Source organism: Photinus pyralis, unplaced genomic scaffold (genome assembly GCF_008802855.1).
Source record: "Photinus pyralis isolate 1611_PpyrPB1 unplaced genomic scaffold, Ppyr1.3 Ppyr1.4_LG1, whole genome shotgun sequence".
NCBI classification, from domain to species: Eukaryota; Metazoa; Arthropoda; class Insecta; order Coleoptera; family Lampyridae; genus Photinus; species Photinus pyralis.
Genome location: NW_022170249.1, coordinates 52471650 through 52482066, shown reverse-complemented (window position 1 = coordinate 52482066; position 10417 = coordinate 52471650).

Below are 10417 nucleotides of genomic sequence, written 5' to 3'. Positions count from 1 at the left end.
ATTGATGGAGCGCCGCGTTTAAACGGAAAGAACCGGAATATTAATTTATATTTTTAACGAAAATCTGACAGTCGAATTTTTTTTCAGTGAATTTCTGCACATTTTTCATGTCATGTCATTCTATACTCTACTTACATTACCTGGCGACCTACTTACATCGAAGTAATTTATTCTTGGAAATTTCTGTTTAACTGCAAGTGTAACGAAACTGTTATACGAAGATACTAGTTACCGTTGTTTTGTAAATTAGTTTTTGAAGTTACTGAGACCTAGATATCTACGATTTTATAGTTACATTACTTGTGTCACACCGAAGACTTTGTTAATACATATCCTTTTTGAATCAATTGGATTACATTGATGTTGTATAGAAATTTAGTTATTTGTGTATCGTAATGTAGTTTTCTTGAATTTACGGTCACGTTTATGTTTTTGTCAACATCAAATTTGTACGGACAATCCGTGGTCAAGTCAAAATTTTGCTTTGCCAGTGTAAATTATGTCCGATTGTGTCCGATTTACCTGATTAGTGTGTCACTATCCCTCTTCTTTGTTTGTGCTGTTATCTGTTACAGAAAAGCGCCCTTCTGAGCTCAAAAGGTCATATGTTTGTGATAAATTTAAGCAAGTTTTGACCTCTAGCATTTAATAATTTATCATGACTTATCATACTTTAGTATAAATTTGTATTACCTAGCATATGCCATGATGTCCTTGAGGAATATTGTTAAGTTGTGGTAGCCGTTGACGTCCCAAGCTAATCATTGACGATTCCTTGAAGATTGTTGTGCAGGGATATCCTTTCTTGAGTTTTGTGGAGCATTTATTTCAGGTGAATTGTATTCTCGACTACGTTTGCTATTAACCACTATTGTTGAGAGTTATTAAAAAGGCCAGGAGACATTTTCGCCTAAGTTCTTTCTTCTTTCCATTTCAGCATAAGCTTTTTTGCATTCCTTCATTTGAAGGGGAGTTTTATCATTTTTGATTTGGAGAACAGGGAATTTTTCGCGTGGTATTTTGCTTTTGGATTTTAGTACTTTTAATGCGTCATTTGCATTTTTGAAAATAACTTATAATGGTCTGAGTTTTGCAGCGGTTGGTTTTTCTACCCTAAGCGCCTATTCAAAATTTATATGGCCAACGGAAATGTCCCTCAAAATTTCGTTGATCTGGTCTTTCTACTGGACGGCTTCATCAATTTCAAACATAAACACATTTTTTTACGGATCATACGGGAATGCATCTCTTGGAAAACCTCGGACTCAAATTGTTAATGTTTTGTACACATTTGTTTAGATAATTTACTTACAATAGATTCCAGAGAGACAATGCTGTATCCATTGCAAAAATATTTATTACTTAACGGAACGCTGAGGTCAAGAGCGTTATCGTTATCAACGTTGCATTTGAGTTTATTGTTGATATACTTCAATAGATGTTTATAATGTAAATAAACGATATCTCACCAAAGCAATCCCACCTATTAATCATAATTTGGTCACTTTTTCTCAGAAATATTACTTTCGCACCTATTGTATTAATTGTTTTCCTAATTCGTAAGGTAAATACCGGGAACAACTTAAGACCTTCCGCATAGGCACCAGCGTGGTGAGGGCCCAGAACAAGAGGGGGATAATAAATAAATAAATAAATACATAAATACGAAATACGTATGTACCTATTGTCTTAAAAGAATCTCAAGTAAATTATAATCATATTTGAACGTAAAACAAATAGATTCTTGAGAGTTTCCGTAAAATTAAAGAGATAAGAACTGTAAAGTAACGAAAAAAGCAAAAAATGTTGATAAATATCGTGAAAAAAATTGATCTTGCTATAAATTATATGGCTATTATTTAAATAATATACTGAAATTTTGAAGATCCATGACTCTCAAGGGGGTGCTTAAGAAGCTTCGGAGAAATAACACCAAAATCTACCCATTTTTTATTATAACAATTTTTATGGGGAGATTTTGGTGTTATTTCTCCGAAGCTAAATAATATGCATTAGAAACGATACATAGCTATTTCTGTAAATTAAAATAATTTTCAAAAAACGCTTTCGCACGTCAAATTGATCATGGAAGGAAACAGTGTCTAAAATAAAACTTGCTCACTAATGTCTTTGTCTCGCATCACTGACAGTGCAACCCTTAAAATCTTAAATGATGCATCGTTGGTAAGGTCGCCCATCTCTGAATTCGGGTTTGTAATTTTTTTGGTTTAGTTGTTTCATTTCCAGCGCATTCGACGTTGCAGGTACAAGTTTTCTCTTTTTTATACCACTTGCAACTGCATAATTTTGACGCACGATCGCATTAGCTTCTATTACATAGTGATCGGCCCGACATCCTTCCAATGACATAAACAACAGCGTGCCCTCAACTTACTTTTAGAATATTTTGGAAAATATCAAATCTAAAAAATTATAGTCTCACCAAATTCAGAGAAGGAAAGCCTTTCCAAAGATGTCCTATCTTCCTTTTTGCGCAATTACCAATGCTAAGGGTTTTGCTTTAGTACTGGGTATACCATACAAAAATTAAAAAGGAAGTACCTATATACAGGGTGTTTTTTTGGGAGCTTTAGTTAAAAGGTTCTGGGAAAGTAAAATAAGTAGGTTTTTGAAAATTTGTACTTAGGAGTTACTCTGAAGTCCGAATCTATGTAAAATATTTTCAAAATGGCCGCACTTCCGGAAACACCGGAAGTAGATAGTAACTTCGTTATTTTAAATGGCAACCCCTATTTTTTATTGCTTTTTTGGATTCTACGTGAAATTTCACTTCTTTTGATACCCATATGTCAATATCTACCATTTATGGTTTTTAAGTTATTTTGACTTTAAGAAAAAAAATTGCGGATGCAGATGGTACTTTGATAATTGATTACTTGAAAACGGTTGTAGTCATGGCAACCTATTTTTATCAGTGCATAGAGTATGAATAGGGCTTTCTTTTAGTGCACTTAAAAAAAAGTTAAGTTGCATACGACCGCCCCTATGGATATCCAAATTTATGAAACTTCAAAGACTAAAAACTCAGTTTTTTTAAATGGAATGACCATGTTCTTACTATTCCATGAGATAGAGAATCGAAATGGGCATATTTTGACAATACATTTTCCTATAGCTATCTTTAACAGTTTCTCACTTATTCCCATTTTATTGAATTGACACTATTTTTTTCGGATTTTCTTTTTAGTAGTCGGCCATGATTCTATAACAATTGAATTTTAAACAAATCTAGTGACACTAATCCATCACCCACTGTTATAGGTTAACATAAGTTTTCCAAAAATCGAAAAATGACTCGCAGTGGTTTCACCTATTTTGGAATTTAATTGTTATTTATGGTGAAATGGGCAGAATCGCGGCGCGTGCTTTCCGTACATTCATTCTAAAACTGGAACGAAATTTTATGAATTTTGGAAATTTTGTACCCCTAATGCACTACAAACGGTTGAAGCACAAGTGATACAAAGCTCTACAAGAGAATATTTAAGAAAATGAATTGAATTGCAAATGTAAGATTAACAAATTTTTCAAAAATTTTCCGTCCTATATCCTTAATAAATGAGTTATTTATTAATGAATTATTTAGACTAGAACTAGAATCAATGGTATTAAAGAATCCATTCCTTGATTTGTTTAAAATTCGATTGTTATAAAATCATGGCCATCTACTAAAAAGAAAATGCGAAAAAAAATGACATCAATTCCGAGATCAATCCAATGAAATGGGAATAAATCAGAAACTGTTAAAGATAGCTATAGGAACATGTAATATCAAAATATGCCAATTTCGATTCTCTATCTCATGCAATATTAAGAACATGGTCATTCCATTTAAAAAAACTGAGTTTATGGATTTTGAAGTTTCTTCAATTTTGATCTCCATAGGTGCGGTTGTACGCAACTTAACTTTTTTTTAAGTACACTAAAAGAAAGCCCTATTCATTCTCTATGCACTGATAAAAATGGGTTGCCATGACTATAACCGTTTTCAAGTAATCAATTATCAAGGTACCATCTGCATCCGCCATTTTTTTTCTTAAAGTCAAAAATCTTAAAATCTTAAAAATCATAAATGGCAGATATCGACATATGGGTATCAAAAGAACTGAAATTTCACGTAGAATCCAAAAATGCAATAAAAAATAGGGGTTTCCATTTAAAATAACGGAATTACTATATACTTCCGGTGTTTCCGGAAGTGCGGACATTTTGAAAATATTTTACATCGATTCGGCCTTCAGAGTAACTCCTAAGTACAAATTTTCAAAAACCTACGTATTTTACTTTCCCAGAAACGTTTAACTAAAGCTCCCAAAAAAACACCCTGTAGGTACTTAATAATTACAAACATTTAAAAGAAAAAATCATCAATATCGACCTGTTCCTAAAACGTTTCAAGATTTTCAAAACCCTTACTGTTTTGCTTATTAACAATCTCTTAAAAAAATGCCAGAATTTTTCCATGTATCTCTTCAAACTATAAACTAAATAACAGTAAGAAAATCAAAAAGAAACTTTTAAGTTCATTCACTACCATAGTTGTAGCAAAGATAACGCAAAAAAATAAGCAGTTAGTGTAATTTTACTGTCACCAATAATCAACATATAGCCATATGTGGTCAAAGAAACGTAAAACTGGTTCTAAGAAAACTGGAAACTTACCTTTTCTGAACACCACCACAACACTACCACCAGAAATAAAATTTTTTAAAATTAAAAAATAAGTATACACAAAATCATAACCCGTGCTCAGATAAATTTTAAAATACCACTCTGTCAAACGTTCAAGAATGAAGATACTATACAGGCGTTAAAGTTCTAATTAGTTGTGGTCATACGTACTTAAACCTGATTTTTCGGACCTAATTACTTTTACCTTGTAATAAACCCTATTCATCTTCCAGAAATAATAGAAAGGATGTAATTACGATATTTCTCTTATTGTTTCTTTATGAAGTGCAATTTGTGTTTTCGGGGTCTTTTCAAATTTACCTTTAATTATAATATTATCTTAATTACTTATCCAAATTTAGTGCCATCTATGAAATGCATTGTTCTATTGTCATTTATACATACTCGTTTTGTCTAAAATAAATTTAATTCATTTCCTTTGTCACCCTTTTCAACTAAAGAAATAAAGAACAATTTTTTATGTGTCTTCATTAAGAAATCTTTATGTAAGGGAGCCTTAAAATTACTTCCTTTTTCTATTTTCATCTTGATCTTATAATGTAAATATTTTTAACTTTAGACTTATCACTTTGTTTGTGCATGTACGGTATTATATGTTGATTTTGTTTTAATATTAAGAGCGTCTCAAAAGTAGCGAATATTACACATAATATTGTAGATATACTATAACTAGGTATAACTATTTGGTATTTAATTACTCCACAAAAGACGTTTCAGTTACCTATTCTTATTTTCTCAAAACGAAAGCGCAGTAGATAAAAATTATGTCTTCTTAAATTACAGGATTTAACTATATCAGACTCTTCATACAACTTCAAAAAAAACCAGCGTGATTATATTTAAGAAATGGAAATACTTAAAGAATCGCGATGTGTTGAAAATGAAAGACCAAATAACTATTATTTGAAACATTTTTCCATGAAGTAGATGTTTACCAATATGTGCACTACTACATACATTCTGTAAAGGCAATCGTCTAGTAGCCTCTTAAAAATATTTAATTTTAATAAACCAAAGATTTACAGAATTATCCGGGTGTGAATTATTCGTGAGCGAATTTTTCGAGTGCGAATGGTCCGGGTGCGAATTATCCGGGAGCGAAATGTCCGGGTGCGAATTGTCCGCACACGATGTATTATTATGCCAACCTCGAGCACGGTGCAATTTCCACTATTTCACACACACGGCGGCGTATAAATATTCGCGCGACCTTCTTTTTGTATTCTTAAATCCCTTGCATGAAAGTACACGTTGAGAATCCAAACGGATATAAGAAGTTGTCGTTCGTCCTTTTCAAAAACCGTCTCGAAATCTCTTTATATTGACGAAATCTTAAGGTAATCTAGAAAATTAAATGTAAATATTAAATTATTAGGGACGAATATGAAAAGTTCCTTGTTACTGGGAGAGATCTAAATCATTCTAAAGAAAGGAATTCGTTTACCAATAATTAGAGTCCTTCGAAGTGAATGAAATTGATTAAACTGCTACGGGCGAAGCAAATGTTTTTGAAATGGAAGCGCACTCCAATTACCTACAGCCATTGTTTTTTAAACAATGCTACAGCGCTAATGGGAGCAGAACAGTGGGATAACAATTCAATACTGGCGAAGAGCTTTATATACATCAAATTCCCAAATGATTTCCCATTCACTAATCAATTTATCAACATGGTTGACATTTAAAGTACCTACATCAGATTTTCTCATCTTCCAAAAAGGGTGTTTAAATTCCTGAAGCGCGAATATTCACTTAAAGTTATCTCTGTTCCTTGTAGAATATTTAAATGATTACTTGAATCTCTCAGTTTATGACTGATTGACGTACTCGACATTCAATGTTCAATTACGAGTTAAGGGTCGTCCGTCGGCGACATTTCCGAATTTACTCAGGATAGTGGCGAGAAAACCGCAGCCACAGTCGACGCTAATGCATAAAAGGGTTAGTTACTCCATGTGGACGTCTGCAATTGTAAAATCGGTTGCGAATTTTGTTTTGAGAAATTTACTACTGATGACAGTTTAAAGCCGGCTAATTATTGCCATCCATAAAAACGCAATTGTAATTGTTTCCAGTTATTTACTTATGAACCGAATTTATGAAATAAAAAAACTTTTTTCAATACGTAAGATTTCAATCAGTTTCAAAACCCAGTTAATGTGAACCTCTTGAAAAATAAGCTGTCGTTTGCAGATCTTAATTTCAGGATGATCCGTTTCGAAATAAAGTATAAACGGAGCGAATCCCACGAATGCGATCTGACTTCCTAAATATGTTGCCTAAATGCTGGTCCGCAATGACAATTAATTTAGCTCCCGTAGGTCAATAGAAAATGCTACAAAATTATTCATTGAAATGAAATCACTATGTGCGTGTCAAAATTGCTTTCCACGCTTTTCAATCGTCTCACCCACGTAGGTGATTATGGGCCTGGGCTGTATGGATCTAGACGACGCCAATTACAAGCAATTTAATGTAAAATGGACTTTACCTCCTGCGATATAGCGTTTTAGCGTTTGATGCTGCCGAGATTTGTGCTTTCGCGTGTTGTTTACGTTACAAATGATTTCCATAAATAGACGGCAATAAAAAGTTATATCTTATCTGTTATGTAAACCTTTAAAATAACCGTTACCAATAATTTACACCCCCCTGTAGGCTTTAGTATAATTATAATGTAGGTAGGTACGCACAATCAAAAAAAGTTCCCCGTTCGTTAATTTTACATTTTCCTAACGGGATAATTTTAACTTGAAGGTGAATTATTTCATCCGTATTTCACGTGTTGTCGAACTTTTGGACAAACGTATACCATTTACCCTCTTTTTTGTATAATCGTTTAATTCTACAGAAAATTTTGCGTTAGTAGCGTATAGCTTGACCGTTTTCAAAAAGTTGTATTTTAATTAACATTGGAAAATTTCCCATTTTCCACCTGGAAATTCATACCCGAAGTTATGACCACACCGTATATTCGTGGAGTCGATCAGATTTGCTGAACACCCGGTATCTAGAAGCGTTTTAAGTTGGGCGCTTCGTTACTAAGAATTGACTTATTTGTTCTAGGAGACGAGGAGTGTTCAATTTGTTTAATTGTTTGTCTTATCGCTGATAACGCAAGTTTCGTACCGGATCGATCCAATTTGCGACTGTTCCTCTAGGAATATTTAAATTGTTTTTACAGTCGCCGAAAGCCCTCTTTCCAGGGAAGAGGAGAGAGTCAATCTTATTAAGTTTTAGATTCATGAATTACAGATCAATCGATTTTAGTTTTCTAGTGGTATACGACAATACAGGATTGAAACCGGCAAGGTTCTGAGAACCGATCGTATATTCCAAGGAACAAAAGGGCATTGCTGGACTGCCGAATTTGGAGATTTCATTCCACCTATTTGGATAAGTATAATTAACCGTAATTAGGTGAATGGGATACCGATAACAACCGCCAATTAAGTCGAGATTACATCCGTTAGGTGCGCTCTTAAAAAACTTGAAGTAATTGATGAGTAGTAAAATTTACGCAAAGGAACACTTTCGAGCCGCAGACCAGTTTTGCAAATAAAAAACGGGGGTGAATAAACTTATTGTGATAAACAGCGAAGATTTTTCGGATTGATAACAGTAACGGCTGGCTATAAGCAAGAGTGATAGGAATTGGTATCAAAAATTTTGACCAAAGTAATTTTAATATTCCTAAAGGAATCGACCCGAGGAAAATTAATTTCATGATTTTGTAGTGTATCTATTGGTAAGAATCGAATCGAAACAAAGGATTTGGGGAGTTCATTGATTGAAATTTTGCATTCAATTTGAGGCTGAAAGTCATGTTCTTCCTTCAGATTTTCCCGGATCAACTCCAAAGGGTGTCAATAAAAAAAACGAAATCCTCCATAACTAGGAGGACTACCACACTACCCTTAGCGCTGAAAATTGTGAGAGCCCTCCGTGCGCACAGAACGTTCCATTTAATAAATAATACGTATAAGAAAATTGAGGCGCGGGTGAGTTCAGTTCCAACTGTGTAATGTTATAAATAAATCTCTTAAGATTTTTATAAATTTATTGGTAGTTAGTTGTAAAAAAAACCACGTATTTAAATCTACGTTACATTATTATAACGTTTTCCACTAATCATTTTTGAATTTGAGTGGCATTAGTTTCCTCATAGCTTGTTTTGCAGAGTTTCAACGATCATTTCTGCGTTGTCGTTTTGAACAAGAATCTTTGTTTTAAACTGACATTTATTGTTATACGGTCACAATTTGCCATGACAATATTTTTTCTTTCAAATTTATACTTTATCATTGAAATTGCTGTAGCTGATTACAGGAGTACAAAAAATAGCGTATGTACCACAGGACTAAACTGGTACTAAATGAAAATCGACTTTGATAAAGCGCAAACAAATTTGCAAATACAACATTAAGTACTCATTCGATGTGAAATGTAATGCCCTGCTGAAATTAAACGCGGTGCATTATTTGAAAAATACTTTTCTCGCAATGTTTATACAAGCCGATGAACAAAATTTGGATTTACTTGTTTCCTAGGCAATGTCAGCGAACTAAAAAAAGTTTCATTTCGATTTTCAAATTAACTGCACTTACCTAGTAGATGATTCTCCAACAACTTACAAAACAAAACAGTAGTAATGAATTTTATAAAATTTATAATGTTTACTGTCACCGGAAGCATTGTACATTTATTAATAAAACCGCTAACTCGGCTGAATATGTTTACCTACTTACCAAGAACATAAAAATCAAAAAAGTGTGACGCGACTTAATTACAGTTCTCACTTCATTTATTATTTATGTAATGGTAATAAAACTGAATAACAAGTGGACCCATTTCGGAAATTTCACCCTAGTAGTTTAAAACAGGCAAACATTTGAAACGCGATTATTAGCACTTATGCAAGGAGATGGAACCGCAGTAGACTATTGTACATATCGGAAAAATTTCTGAAGAGAAAAATAAAGAAGTTGAATATAAAGTATTAACTTTTAAGGGAGTAGCTCCCGGAAAGGACACCCAAAAAGATCACTCAAAGAAGTTACAAGTGGCATTTGAAGAACCAGGAGGATCGGTTGCTTCTCTGGAAGTCAGGAACCGATTCAATTTCCTGTACGGGAGAGAAATATCTGGGTTATCATAAGAGTATCATAAAACTATTGAACAAGTCAATAGGTGATGACATTGGTACCAAACCGTCGAAATGGATTGGAATATAGCACTATTTCAAAATAGTCCTAAAATGAGTGTATAGTTGCTTGTCCTTTTTCGTATAGTTCCAATTCTGTCTTTGTTCTGTTTTCCCTGTCGTTTCTGTAACCAGAGCTGGGCAGAATACTTTCAAAAGTATTTGAATACTAAATAGTAAATACTTTACACAAATCAAAGGTATTTGAATACTAAATACTTTTACGTCCAGCACAAGCGAATACTAGATACAGATACATTGAAAAGTATTCAAATACTTTAAAAAATAAGTATTCAAATACTTTAGAATGTATTCGAATACTTTCAAAAGCATTCGAATACTATCAAAAGTATTCTAATACCATCAAAGGTATTCGAATACTATAAAAAGTATTCGAATACAGTAAAAAGTATTCAAATACTTGTCACTCAAATACATTAAAAATTTAAAATAGTATACTAGATAAAAGGCTTAATACTACTTAAAAAATCAAGTTATACT